This window comes from Acipenser ruthenus, chromosome 20, assembly GCF_902713425.1.
Source record: "Acipenser ruthenus chromosome 20, fAciRut3.2 maternal haplotype, whole genome shotgun sequence".
Classification (NCBI taxonomy): domain Eukaryota; kingdom Metazoa; phylum Chordata; class Actinopteri; order Acipenseriformes; family Acipenseridae; genus Acipenser; species Acipenser ruthenus.
In genome coordinates, this window is record NC_081208.1 from 10201692 (window position 1) to 10216478 (window position 14787).

The following is a 14787-nucleotide window of genomic DNA, read 5'->3' on the forward strand; positions in this document are numbered from 1 at the left end:
GGGACCGAGTTCAAAGTGACTTGAAATCAGTCCTGTTTGTTTCCATTGGCAGCAGTCTGAGATCAAACCAGTCTGGGATTGAATTGTCAGCGGCAGTTATTAGTGTGGACTGGCAGAAATCAATATGTTGTTGTGAATTAATTATACTATCCGGGAAATACTGGAGGTATGTGAATTCATTAATAAATGTTTATTATAGAACAATGCGATACATCATTTTTACATTTGTGCTCCCGTTGGATATAGGTTTGAGAGGAAAGGAATCTATGTTTTACTGGAATAAAGTCTATAGCAAATGAATAGGTACCACAATCGTTCTACATCAGGTTAATTCTCAAGTGTCTTTTCAATACTGAAACAACATAAAGACCACGTCTTAATTGAAATGCTTTTGTTATTGCTTTAAAACAGAAAAGAAAAAGTCCCTTCACATGGTGCGGCAAACCAGGGTTTGTTTTGCCACTTTCAGGACCGTTCACACTGTTTTCTTGTGTAAAATGAACACACACTGGACCACAGATATATTTCAACAACAGGGTGGTGCCTCTATATGTATTTATACACAAAACACATCAAATAACACAAAAGCCTAAGTCCTCAAAGGAGTGCTAACTAAACTGTTCCCAAGTGCTTAACTAGAACCAGAGAGCTACATTGTTTACCGGTAACCAAACCAGATATACTTTCCAAGTATAACTGTACCTTTCCTCAGGTTGCCCTCAAGCTGCCCCAGGTCTGGCCTCAGGCCTTAGCCTTAACACAGACCCAAACAAAACATTTGGACCTGCTTACATACATACCTGTCTGCTTAACTACAGACAGGTGTCCCTCATTTCATTAGAGCCAGGTGTTTCCCATCCTGGCTCTAATTCCAACCACAAGGCTTTCTGGGGGATGTAGTCCTGTCTCAAGCTGGACTACATTATTCTTATCCTCCCCATACTCTGCCACAATGGTAAATAAGAAACCCCAGTCTTAAACCACCAGGATTTCCACCTGGATATTATTCCAAATTAAACACGTCTTACTGTTCAATTTAAATACATAAACATAGTTTTGTTTGATTGAAGCCTAAGACATGTTGAGTGTCTGATTTCTGTGGACATTTTTTGGTTGAATTCCTTCACTACCTTTTCACATTGTAGGCATGTTATGTTTCTAAATATGTCCAGATCGTTAAAATGCCAGCCTGGGTAGTGAGTTTTTTCTGTTTTTTTAAATAAATCTCTCAAACTATAAGACTTTTTTAGACCTGCCAGTCCGTTTGGGAATGAAAACACTTTTAAATTAATCTTAAGCATAACGAACAGGTTGGTTAAAAATAGATTAACAAATTGCTGTAAAATCATGCACTTTTCTTACCCTAAAGCAAAGTGAATCAGCCTAATGTTAAAACCATCAGCTTTCTAAACAAGAGCAAAGTCATCTTTTTTACTGAGCTGAAGGCACTTGTATTTGCTACGAGGAAAGAGGATGGAACTACATTGCTTGAGAGGTCGGAGGTATGACAGTGTGTTCGAAGTATAAAAACAGAATCTATATAGACATTAGTATATCAGATCATAAAACAGGATGGAAGGAACACTTAATGAGCTTTATTTTCCCTTTGGGTAAACTGCAGGCACATTGCCCAACCCACAGTAAATGTATTATATGGGCAATTTGCCCTCAGTGGCTTAGTCATTCAGGTATTTTTTTCTTAAATGGTCACACCTTAGCTAAAATAGGAAGACTATAGGATGTAAACCACAGATGGGTCTAAGTTAGCTAACCTTAAAAACATGAAGTAATGTAACAGGAGCCCTACACCCACCTCCCTGCTGCCATGTTTAACTGGAATGTGTTGTTGACAGCTGATATAATATGAGATTCCATCTTACACAGTCAGCGTGTGACTGGGTGCTTATATACAATCCCAACTTGGACAATCCATGGTGATCTAGAACAAAATATGTTTCAATATTATTTTTAATGGAAAATAACACTCACTTTTGAGATCACAAACATCTCTTCATGTGAAAACTTTCCTCATCTCAGTTTCCACTTCTTATCTGAAGAGACCTTTTTGAAACAAAGCGTATTTGACAGCTGATCCTTATTAAAAGGTATCACAAAAAAAACACTGATCTTATTGCAAGGTATCAGGCCTATACTGTACGAATCATTAAGTGATGCTTATATTGTATCATCAGAAAGTTTTCATCAAAGTAATTTGGACACACAGTACTATCTGAGGCTTTAGGGCACTCATCTTAGTGAAGCAGGCAGGTAAATGCATCATCGGATCACAATGCCATTAATTAGCCGTTTTGCTACCTCACAATGTGTGGAGTTGGTTGTCATCTACATGGTCCACACTACTACCTGTGCCAGTGTAATTAAAGACTTGTAGCTCAGGCACATTTCACTGACATCCAACTCATCAAAACTCTTGGAATGCCTATGGCTGAAAGTGGAACCTCCACAGCACGTAAATTGGTAATTTGAGAGGCAGAGAAACCCACAAGAATTATGCATATACACAATCATTACTCAAATGTGGGTTTTTTCCATCCACGCTTACATACCCATTGAGGGATTTCAATTAACTTTAAGGAGTCAAAACGAGACGTATAGGTCAGATAATCAATACACTGCCTGATAAAAAAAGATTGAAAAAAGATTAAATAAATTAAAATGATCTAAAATAGCCGTACTTGCAAGCTGTACTTGCGAACATTAGAAGTATAATTTCTCTTGTTACCTGTGTGAAGTAATTGTAGATAATACAATAATTCCATCACTCTCTTACCTGTTTGCACTTCAATTAGCTACATAGGTCTCAAACGTGCCCTTTTGACAGAAACATGCATTCATTTTAAATATGATATCTGATGCTGTTGTAGGCTGCAGGAAGATCTCCCTGCATCTCTTACTTTCAGGTAGTCTTGCACTTCCAAGGTCTTTTGTGCAAAGTGTCCTTTTCACCACCCCGTCCCTATTCACCTTTCATTAACCAATCAACTGCCACGGCCATGATTCGACCCTAAAGATGCGAAAGCACCTGGAAATGAACCAGTAACAGACTAGCTGAAAGTAAGGCAGACAAACAGAGCTTTTTATAAGACATGCTGACACCAGGCTATATATCATAAATATATGTGCTTCTTTCAGAACTGTATTTATGAGATATACTTGGTGAATGGAAGTGCACAGGCAAGACTTACAGAATAATTTTATTAGCTTTAATTATGGTACAGATTGGGATAAGGTTTGCACAAGAGTACTGGTTATATAGACTGACTTCCATTTGTTGGTTTACTGGTGGGGGTGAGTCGTGGTGAAGTGTTTTGCAATGGCAGCATATTGTTCACATGGAACAGTGCAGCTGAGAATCTAGCTGCAGCAGATAATCATGAGAATCAATGGGTTCTTTACCAATAACCAGCTGCCGCAAGAAAATAAATGTGAATTAAAAGTACCCAAAGCAGAGATGTTATGAGAATGGAAATCAGTCAGGCACATCCAGCACCCAGCAACAATACAACCATTATACTGACAAGCTTGGAATGCTGATAAATATGGACTCCATCCAGTCAGAGACCACAACAGCAGCCTTTCACTGTCACCAAGCTAAACTACAGCGTGTCTGCACCCTGTGATCGTCTCTCCACAAACATGAAAGGAACGGCACTCCCAGTCTTCACTGGTGTTTGCAGCACCACAAAAAGCACAACTTCTCAGTCTTATCTGGGAGTGCTGGAGACCACAAGCTTCACAACAAGCCCCAAACAAAAAGGCAACTTTTCAAGCATATGTCAAGCATATGGCTGTGTAGCTTCTACTTGTTTTTCACTCCATTTTGTTTGAAAGCATCTGTGCACTTCATTCCAGCATTTTTACAATGCTGTCAATCACAGACCCCGCTACAGCAAATACCCCAAGCCAGAGATAAAAACAGCCACATGAATAATCTGGGAGTTCTTATTGATCCGGACAAAAAAATACACCCAACCACACCAAGACGCTGCTTCTGTAGTTTACTGGCCATTCATGCTGCAGTGTGACTGCACAGCCTCAACATGCTGCAGTGTGACTGCACAGCCTCAACATGCTGCAGTGTGACTGCACAGCCTCAACATGCTGCAGTGTGACTGCACAGCCTCAACATGCTGCAGTGTGACTGCACAGCCTCAACATGCTGCAGTGTGACTGCACAGACTCAATATACTGCAGTGTGACTGCACAGCCTCAACATGCTGCAGTGTGACTGCACAGACTCAATATACTGCAGTGTGACTGCACAGCCTCAACATGCTGCAGTGTGACTGTACTAGCTTCTTCCTAAAACTACAGTTTGTCCTTGCAGACGCTTCTACACCATTAAAAACCTTACATGGGACACTTCAAAAGAGTCATCTGTGGCTAGGTAGCCCTGCTCTATGATAATATTTTACAAACAAGAGTCCAGAGTTTAAACATTTCCCAGTGATTTTCATTCAAAGACATGTCAAATACAGTAGATTCTAGTAAATGTAAATCCTAGTAATCAGAATTGACTTTAAACAAAGCGTCAATATCAGAATACAGGAAGTATGGAAAGCACCTGACCTTTGATTAAATATAAAGACACAGAATTTTTAGTACGTTCACAATCAAAACTCCCAACAATCTGAACAGGGTCCAGTGCCAATTGAAAACAATGGGAGCACAATGTCTGGTTGTTATATAATATAAATATATGTTCATTCTTAGAGTTAAATGTTTTAGAAATTAAACTAAATCCAAACACTCCTAGTCCATACCAAGTTCCATTTTAATAATTGCTCTCAACAGATGTATCTAGAAATGGGGCAAACAAGAGGATATTCTAAACCCAGAGGCTATGCATCCTTTATTGGGGTAATGAAGCAGTCAGTGGCCCGGCTATAAAGAAGGCAGCATTTTATGGATGAATACCAGGAAAAGTGTAGTTTACATAACCTATATCATAATGGCCTTTTGTAGTTTATACTCGAGCAAGCTGCTCAGCAATGCATGTGCCTTCCCTTCACAATGGCCCGGGTATCTGTTACAGTGTGCTTCAGATCCCAGGTTTCCAGGGTACATCCTCTCAAAGGTGTTCCCCTCTCGTTATGGAAGGGTAGCGAGGCACGTGCATGTGGGGTTTCAAGAGGAAAGAAAATGATTGGTCAGATTGCTGCCTTTCCTTTTGATGGGGTCTCATGTGTGTCATGCCATTTGTCAATTCAAATTAGAACTTCTGAGGATAGAAGTGCAGGTTATAATGTCACCCCCCAGGGTGCCATGACCAAAAGTGCACTTTCAGTAAATAGGGTTTCATAAAGAGCTCGCTGTGAAGCTTGTTTCATTCACTCTCAGTGAATAGGGTTTCATAAAGAGCTTGCTGTGAGGCTTGTTTCATCACCTAAAGATGCCCTGTATATGTGCGATACTGTTTGAGAACTCTGAACTGACTCCTAAACAGTGCGAGGGTGTGTAAAGGGAACGTTTGTTTCATTCCCCAAAATGAAATATTTCCTATGGAAGTTGTTTCACCTTCAATGGAACTACCATGTGTATCGAATCCTATGTAGGCCCACTTGTCCAATTTAGCTTACTTTAGGGTTATTTTTCTTACTGCATCGATTTTAAACAACTTCAGTCTTCAGTAGCGTTATGAAATTATGAAATGTGATACATATCAATGATCTTGTTTAAAGTTTATTTCTGTAAATATACCCTATGGTACAACTTCCACAGTAAATACTTCATTTTGTCTGTCACTTGTAGGCAAAATCCCCATTTTAAGACAAGTCATTCACAAGTTATGAGTCACAAGCTTTCACAGAAACAAACATCCATGCAAGAAACGTATGTAAACAGCACATGTGCTGCAAGCTCACGCACATTTAAATAACATAACATGTTGCAAATGCTTTTCTTTTTTGAGTGCCATTGGCCCTTGCAAACTGAATCAGAAATTGATTAACCAGTAATAAAAGACAGCTTTGAAGGTCTAACCGCTGCATCTTCAGTTCAGAGATTGATGATTTCCCCTTGCTTGTGTGTATGAAGCAGAACTACACTGCAGTTTTTTTAAAGGTCTCTCTTTGAAGTTACAGATGTGCCTGGAGGGTAACTCAATCTCTGGAATCATCTGGTTCCCACTGCGTCAGGCAAAGCAACACAGCACTCCGACACGGGTCACACCACTAAAAGGATAATTGTGGATGTGCCACTCTGGACTTGACCATATCCTTGACCCATATACTGTAGTGTCTCTCCAAAGAATGGATGGAGAACCCTTCTGTGGAGAGTGAGAAAGGGACAGGAGTTCAGGAGCCTTCGGCTTAATCGATCCCGGTTCCTAAACCTACATCATGCATCCAGAGACCAAGACTGACAAATCCACATTTCAAATGCAATGCAACTGTGCATAACACATGATGAAGCGAATGTTCCGACTATAAATCTGTTTTATACCCTTTAGTATTTCTAAATGTACCACCATTTAGTTCTGGATAAAGCATTCGTAAAATCATAAAGACAAGCCTAACTAGTTAGAAAGTGTTAAATGTGTTTAAGTGTTCTTATGTAATGCAGGCTCTGACAGACACACGTGCTTATACGTGAAACCAGAGGAGTTTCCAATTATATGCCTATTTGCTTTGATTTTTATTATTCATGAAATCCACTGTGGAATGAGCCAAACTGAAAACAGTCACCTCTGCATACGTTTGCATAAACTCAGCGGAACGTCATATGCTAAACCCTGTCTCCAGGGATACGCACGTCATATTCTAAAACCAAGTCTCCAGGGATACGCACGTCATATTCTTCAGCATTCAGATGAAAAGTCTTCTGGTTTGAGCAGAGTTTCTGCAAAAGTAAACGATTCATTTTCCTCCTAGACTTGAATGCACTTAAGATGACATGATGACATTAATATTGAAATATTTATTAGGGTACTTACTATCTTTCCAGTCGTTACAGAAGGTAGATTGTAGTGTTAGAAAAGGGTTTTGGTGTTCAAATGTGAGGTTGAGAAGCTTTGGCGGATGAACATGATAAATTCCATTAACTGGTGAACTTGCAGGTTTGTGAGTACATTCCCCACTATGACTTTATATACAACGTCATTAGTTACATGAAATAGTACATGACCTTCACCTCCTGTACACCCACCATATGCACACTGTGACAGAGCATAGGCTCTGCACATGGGGGTGCACGAGTGTGTGTGTGCGTTTGTGGGTGATTGTGTGTGTGTGTGTGTGTGAGTGTGTGTGTGTGTGAGAGTGGGTGTGTGGATGTGTGCGTGTTCGTGGGTGTGGGGTGTGTGTGTGTGTGTGTGTATGTGTGTCTGGGGGGGTGTGAGTGTGTGTGTGTGTGTGCGTGGGTGTGGGGTGTGTGTGTGGGGGGGAGAGTTTGGTGGCTTACATGGTGATGACATTACTTGATTGTGTAAATGTGGCAGTGATTGATTGTAAGTGACTGTGAGAGGAATGTGGCCAGGTACTAACTGAATAAAGCCTGTGTTATGGCACTTTAAAGAGTGAGAGAAGCCTGTGTGGCATGTTTGTTTTGAAGCAGTTCTAGTTTATACTTTACGGCCCTCCAGCCCTCAAGTCTTTTGTTCGTACAGTTTTTGAATAAAGCCTGTGTACGTGTCTTTGTGTGCGAAACCACTGAAAACTGCACTAGACAGGCACAAGCCCTTTTGGAATTGACAACGTCCCAACATGGAAAAGTGTAGGATTAACACACTGGAGACAGACAGACACTATCATGCCTATTCTAATGCTGTTAGATCTTTCCCCATTTCTGGCAGAGTGTTTGCAAACATGCTGCTCCCACAGCTTTATAGTGCTGCAGAGATCAATGTCACATCACATGATCAACCTAATGCGCATCTCTAATTCAGAATGCTGTCAAATCCAATCGGGTATTGCTAATAAAGTGACGAGGCTGTGTATGTACTACAACACCTCCACTATACACAAGCAGCACAGTAAACACACCAGCACTACAACACCTCCACTACACACAAGCAGCACAGTAAACACACCAGCACTACAACACCTCCACTACACACAAGCAGCACAGTAAACACAGCGGCACTGCAACACCTCCACTATACACAAGCAGCACAGCAAACACAGCGGCACTGCAACACCTCCACTATACACAAGCAGCACCTCCACTATACACAAGCAGCACAGCAAACACACCGGCACTGCAACACCTCCACTATACACAAGCAGTACAGTAAACACAGCGGCACTGCAACACCTCCACTATACACAAGCAGTACAGTAAACACAGCGGCACTGCAACACCTCCACTATACACAAGCAGCACAGCAAACACACCGGCACTGCAACACCTCCACTATACACAAGCAGCACAGCAAACACAGCGGCACTGCAACACCTCCACTATACACAAGCAGCACAGTAAACACAGTGGCACTGCAACACCTCCACTACACACAAGCAGCACAACAAACACACCGGCACTGCAACACCTCCACTATACACAAGCAGCACAACAAACACACCGGCACTGCAACACCTCCACTATACACAAGCAGCACAGCAAACACAGCGGCACTGCAACACCTCCACTATACACAAGCAGCACAGTAAACACACCAGCACTACAACACCTCCACTATACACAAGCAGCACAGTAAACACAGCGGCACTGCAACACCTCCACTATACACAAGCAGCACCTCCACTATACACAAGCAGCACAGCAAACACAGCGGCACTGCACCACCTCCACTATACACAAGCAGCACCTCCACTATACACAAGCAGCACAGCAAACACACCGGCACTGCAACACCTCCACTATACACAAGCAGCACCTCCACTATACACAAGCAGCACAGCAAACACAGCGGCACTGCACCACCTCCACTATACACAAGCAGCACCTCCACTATACACAAGCAGCACAGCAAACACAGCGGCACTGCACCACCTCCACTATACACAAGCAGCACCTCCACTATACACAAGCAGTACAGTAAACACAGCGGCACTGCAACACCTCCACTATACACAAGCAGCACAGTAAACACAGCGGCACTGCAACACCTCCACTATACACAAGCAGCACAGTAAACACAGCGGCACTACAACACCTCCACTATACACAAGCAGCACAGCAAACACAGCGGCACTGCAACACCTCCACTATACACAAGCAGCACAGTAAACACAGTGGCACTGCAACACCTCCACTATACACAAGCAGCACAGCAAACACAGCGGCACTGCAACACCTCCACTATACACAAGCAGCACAGCAAACACAGCGGCACTGCAACACCTCCACTATACACAAGCAGCACAGTAAACACAGCGGCACTGCAACACCTCCACTATACACAAGCAGTACAGTAAACACAGTGGCACTGCAACACCTCCACTATACACAAGCAGCACCTCCACTATACACAAGCAGCACAACAAGCCCACTCACACCTAACAAGGATGCTGCCTCATGGGATATCCTGTTTATCCTGTGGCAGGATCTGAACTGATCACCTCTGGACCAAAGCAGCTGTCCCTCTAGAACGCTCAGCCCCCTCAGCTGATGTTACATAAACATTTGTCAAGTCCTTTTCTCAGATTAAACTCCCACCTTCTTGCACTGATGAATGTTCTCTCTATTGGTTTACTTGTGCTTTGTTTGCTCGGGTTTGTTATCATCAGCTTTCAATGACTAACAGCCCCGGTGGGTGGATCTTGAAATCTGTTTCCAAGAGCAAACATACACACGTGCTGGAAGATTCTCCCCAAAACATTGCAGCTGTGCTGTCACAAGGAAAAATAAAAGGGCATTCATTTAGCGGAGTTCCTAAAGAGAGTTACCTGGGAGGAAGAAGAATGTACACTAATGTTTTAATATTAAAAAGGACCTCAAAGAAGAAATGGGATGTGATTTGCAAAGAGGCATTATTATTGTGAGCAGCACCCCGTACTGAAAACACTGCTTGCATAACAAAGCTGTTAGAGAATTGTGTAACACACAACATTACATTATCCAAACATATCAGTACTGGTGGTGAATGCGTGTGGTTAGGCATGAGAAACTGGGGTCTATTTTAATGATCTAACATTGGCGGATCTAAATACTGCTGCTCTTTAACTCTATAGTCATCCTGCTGCTGTTTTTATTGACCACCTTATTAAGATTATTACAATAAAAAAACGAAATCTAAATCCCACCTATATTTACAGAGATGCAGTACAGAGACCAGCACATACTGTTAGATGTTTGAGTATCAATTAACAAGCAGACCACACAAAGAAGGAACTCAAAGGAGTTTATTACAACATAAATAATAAGAAACGGCAAATGTTGGGTCTAGTAAACTCCTACTAGTATTTAAAGCAGGGTTCAATCTTTACTTCTCTTTCAATGAGGCATGGGGATGAGGAAGACTGAATGCATATCCATGTAAAGGAGGTCAGTCCCATCACAAATGAACATTCAATTCCCAAGACCCTCTCTTTCTGTAGCTTCGCACTCGTAGCGACTTATACACCGGTGCGACCGATAGGCTTTTTCCTGATATTATTGTCTCAAAAGGGGGGTTGGGGGCTGGGCCACTTATACACCGGTGCGACTTATACACTGGTTTTTATGGTAATTGGTTAATTGACGTTCCTAAAATGTTGCAATTTGTAGACACATTTTTGCAACTTGGGAGTAACTCTGATCTAAATAGTTTTATTTCAATGTGTTTCATGTAACTAAAAAACTTTCAAAAGTGGTACATTTCGAAGACATTGAGGGCCATATTTTCAATGCTTTTACTACACTCTAATTACACTACAATGTTGCATATCCAACCCCCTGTGGACGGGGTATAGGAGGATATGTAAAAAAGTCGGATTTGCGAACATCAATAGAAAAAGCATTTACACATCCATAAATAGGTTAGTGAACAAAAACAACACACAAACTGCTTTAAACATGGGGACATTTTTTGCTTTAAAAGTAAGCAATAAACAAGATTAATTAGGCTACAAATACACAGTGTTGCTATGCGGTTTGCTGTAAGCCATCTCCACGCAAAGCTTTTATTTTCATTTTTTTAAGATACAAAACAAACAGTAAATGTACAGTAACTTGCAACTGATGGCTTCTTTCTTAACTCTAGAAGTCCCTGCCTCCCTGGCTCTGCTTTCTTAATATCTCTGTCACAATACTTTGTGCTCTTTCTTGATATTGCCAACAGCCGATAAGCAGCTCGGTTTGAATATTGCTTCGGCTATTTTAAACAAACGTCTGGTAAGCATTGTATTTATGAAGCTTGCTTTGTTTAATTCAAATGCACTTAAAAGCTACAACAGCACGCTGCCAATATCTGCAAGCGTGCGCTCCATCACATAAACACATTGCACAAAAGTAGTGTATTGAAAAGTCATTGCTACATGCAGCTGACTGACACACGCACACAGCCCGCCTCTCTTAAAGGGGAACACACCAGCAGGCTGATTGCTAAAACGCTTTCCTTCTGTTTCCATCGCGGAAGCTGTATTTGCTGCCAATGCCATTACTCTTGTAGCTAATTTTAATATTTATTTATTTAGTTAGTTAGCGAGGCGGTTAATTGATCAGGGCAGTTATGTGACAGTCAGATATGCGACGTTCCACTGTAATCCCTTTTTTTTAAAAAGAGGTAATTTTACAAATCTAGAACTAAACAACTAAGTTATATAGTTCTAATCCCCTTAAGTGCTATCAAGGTGTTTTGTATCTCACATTTTAACATTAACACGATTTTTGTCTCCTTTCAATAAATAGGAATTAAAGAACACTGGTCCTGAGAGACTTACAGTCGAAACGCGTGTCATTCATTTTGTGTCCTGTCAAATGTTATCAGTATAACAAAAACACCATTTGTGAGCAAACAGATCCAGTTCTTTTTAGAGCTTTTATTTTTCTTTGAGTCAAAGAACAACTGCTGCCAGAACTGCAGTTATGCAGAATGATGTGCTGCAGCAGCAAGTAGGTTTAAATAGGGGGTGAAGGGGCGTGTGTATACAGCTCAACAACATGTGAGAATGGAAACAAACAAGGTCTTTCTGATAACGAAGACTGCTACATTCTTCAGCAGTTTAGCCTTCTGTGCAAACAAACACAGGCACCAACAAATTCCAGAAGACTATTTCGAGTCCTGAGCTTGTGCGTTTGTAGAGCTGTCACTGTGATGCCTGCAGACGCCTTTAACGTTTTGAGTGCCAATCAAACAGAATGTTGGTTTCTACTGTGCTGTGGTACAAATGGCACTTTCACTCTCCTATAATATCTTTGTGTTTTACATACACACATCAAATTATGGATATAATCTCAGACTATGGTGCAGTTATATAGATTCGGATGGGAAATTAGAAACCTGTAGCAACTGGAGAGTTGTTCTTGACATGTGTTGTCAGTTTCAGAAAAAGCACTGTCACATACAATCTCCACCAAGTATCTAACAAACACAAGAATGTGTGCTAAGGAATAATAGCCACTCCACATTGTCAGTGTGCTGATTACATACAGACAGAGCAGGAATGGGAGGAGTGACTCTGATCTGTGCTGGATCAGGGTCTCCTCTCAAGAACAGACATGCACTGATGACTAATAATAATACTAACACAAACTACACAGCGGAAGCTACAATCAAAACAACCCTGTATAGAACCCTGTATAGAACCACAGGTCATGATTTCACATACACCCAAATACCATGTCATGTAAAATAACACCACTTTAATACAGTCCCTAACATGGCTTAATATATTATTAGACTGACACAATCAACCCCAAACGCAGACATGTCCAGCCTTGTCGTGCCAGTCCCATTGCTTTCTCACAGTACACACAGTACTCCACCCTCAACTCATTGGTATTATTTGACTTGCAAACCAGCTTCTTAATCTCACAGTCAAAATACAATCAATTGTTATTGTATGACGTGCAAGGGTGGAAGCAAACTACTTACAATTTCTGAGATAGTGTTTGGAGGTAAAACCTCAGAAACCAAATTCCAGTGCCTTCCAGCATTCTGCTCCGCATGATATTCTGCTCAGTTGTTATTACTCAAAACAGAACAGCAAATAAAGCATGGCTGTGAAGACACAAATTAATTAAACAATATACAATAAAATAGAGATTTATAAAGCATCTTCTGTGAAACACCTCAAAGCACTGTATTATTACAAAAGAAAGCCTTGAGGAGAAGCTTCACTCAGTCACTCGAGCCCTACTCTCAAAAAGAAAGCCTTGCGGAGAAGCTTCACGCGGTCGCTCGAGCCCTACTCTCAAAAAGAAAGCCTTGTTGAGATGCTTCACGCGGTCGCTCGAGCCCTACTCTCAAAAAGAAAGCCTTGTTGAGATGCTTCACGCGGTTGCTCGAGCCCTACTCTTAAAAAGAAAGCCTTGCGGAGAAGCTTCACGCGGTCGCTCGAGCCCTACTCTCAGAAAGAAAGCCTTGTTGAGAAGCTTCACGCGGTCACTCGAGCCCTACTCTCAAAAAGAAAGCCTTGTTGAGAAGCTTCACGCGGTCACTCGAGCCCTACTCTCAATAAGAAAGCCTTGTTGAGAAGCTTCACGCGGTCGCTCGAGCCCTACTCTCAAAAAGAAAGCCTTGTTGAGAAGCTTCACGCGGTCGCTCGAGCCCTACTCTCAAAAAGAAAGCCTTGTGGAGAAGCTTCACGCGGTCGCTCGAGCCCTACTTTCAAAAAGAAAGCCTTGCGGAGAAGCTTCACGCGGTCGCTCGAGCCCTACTTTCAAAAAGAAAGCCTTGCGGAGAAGCTTCACGCGGTCACTCGAGCCCTACTCTCAAAAAGAAAGCCTTGTGGAGAAGCTTCATGCGGTAGCTCGAGCCCTAATCTCAAAAAGAAAGCCTTGCGGAGAAGCTTCACGCGGTCGCTCGAGCCCTACTCTCAAAAAGAAAGCCTTGTTGAGAAGCTTCACGCGGTCGCTCGAGCCCTACTCTCAAAAAGAAAGCCTTGAGGAGAAGCTTCACGCGGTCGCTCGAGCCCTACTCTCAAAAAGAAAGCCTTGAGGAGAAGCTTCACTCAGTCACTCGAGCCCTACTCTCAAAAAGAAAGCCTTGTTGAGAAGCTTCACGCAGTCGCTCGAGCCCTACTCTCAAAAAGAAAGCCTTGTTGAGATGCTTCACGCGGTCGCTCGAGCCCTACTCTCAAAAAGAAAGCCTTGTTGAGAAGCTTCACGCGGTCGCTCGAGCCCTACTCTCAAAAAGAAAGCCTTGTTGAGAAGCTTCACGCGGTCGCTCGAGCCCTACTCTCAAAAAGAAAGCCTTGTTGAGAAGCTTCACACGGTCGCTCGAGCCCTACTCTCAAAAAGAAAGCCTTGTGGAGAAGCTTCACGCGGTCGCTCGAGCCCTAAGTTGCAGTATAATACTGATAGGCATGTTCCTTAGTAATAACGGAACTCCCTCATTAAAATAATGCCCTTGACCTCCGATATAGGCTTTATTGACTCGGGAGTTCCATTATTAGCTTGTAACACACCACAGCAATGCCATTATCCCTCAAATGACAGCCCTGCTATAGTCCTGTTACTAGATGCCACCAAACGGACTGGAAATGTGTAACTGCTAATTCAAGGTTCCTCAGTCATGCATGTTCTGTTGCTGTTGATCACTATTTAATGGACAGCTCGCAGAAATCTCAGTAGCTAAACAGGTTTCTGCTCTCAAAACTCACATTGTCCCACTGCCAGAAACATTCCATAAAGTAAAACTCCATCCCTGTTATTTTCTGTCTG

At 42.1% G+C, this 14787-nt stretch overlaps 1 protein-coding gene across 1 annotated transcript in view; it reads right to left on the reverse strand.

The window, feature by feature from the left end:
* Positions 1-14787, reverse strand: part of LOC117425708 (arf-GAP with coiled-coil, ANK repeat and PH domain-containing protein 3) — a 185592-nt gene that overhangs the window by 156372 nt on the left and 14433 nt on the right. The window lies entirely within an intron of this gene.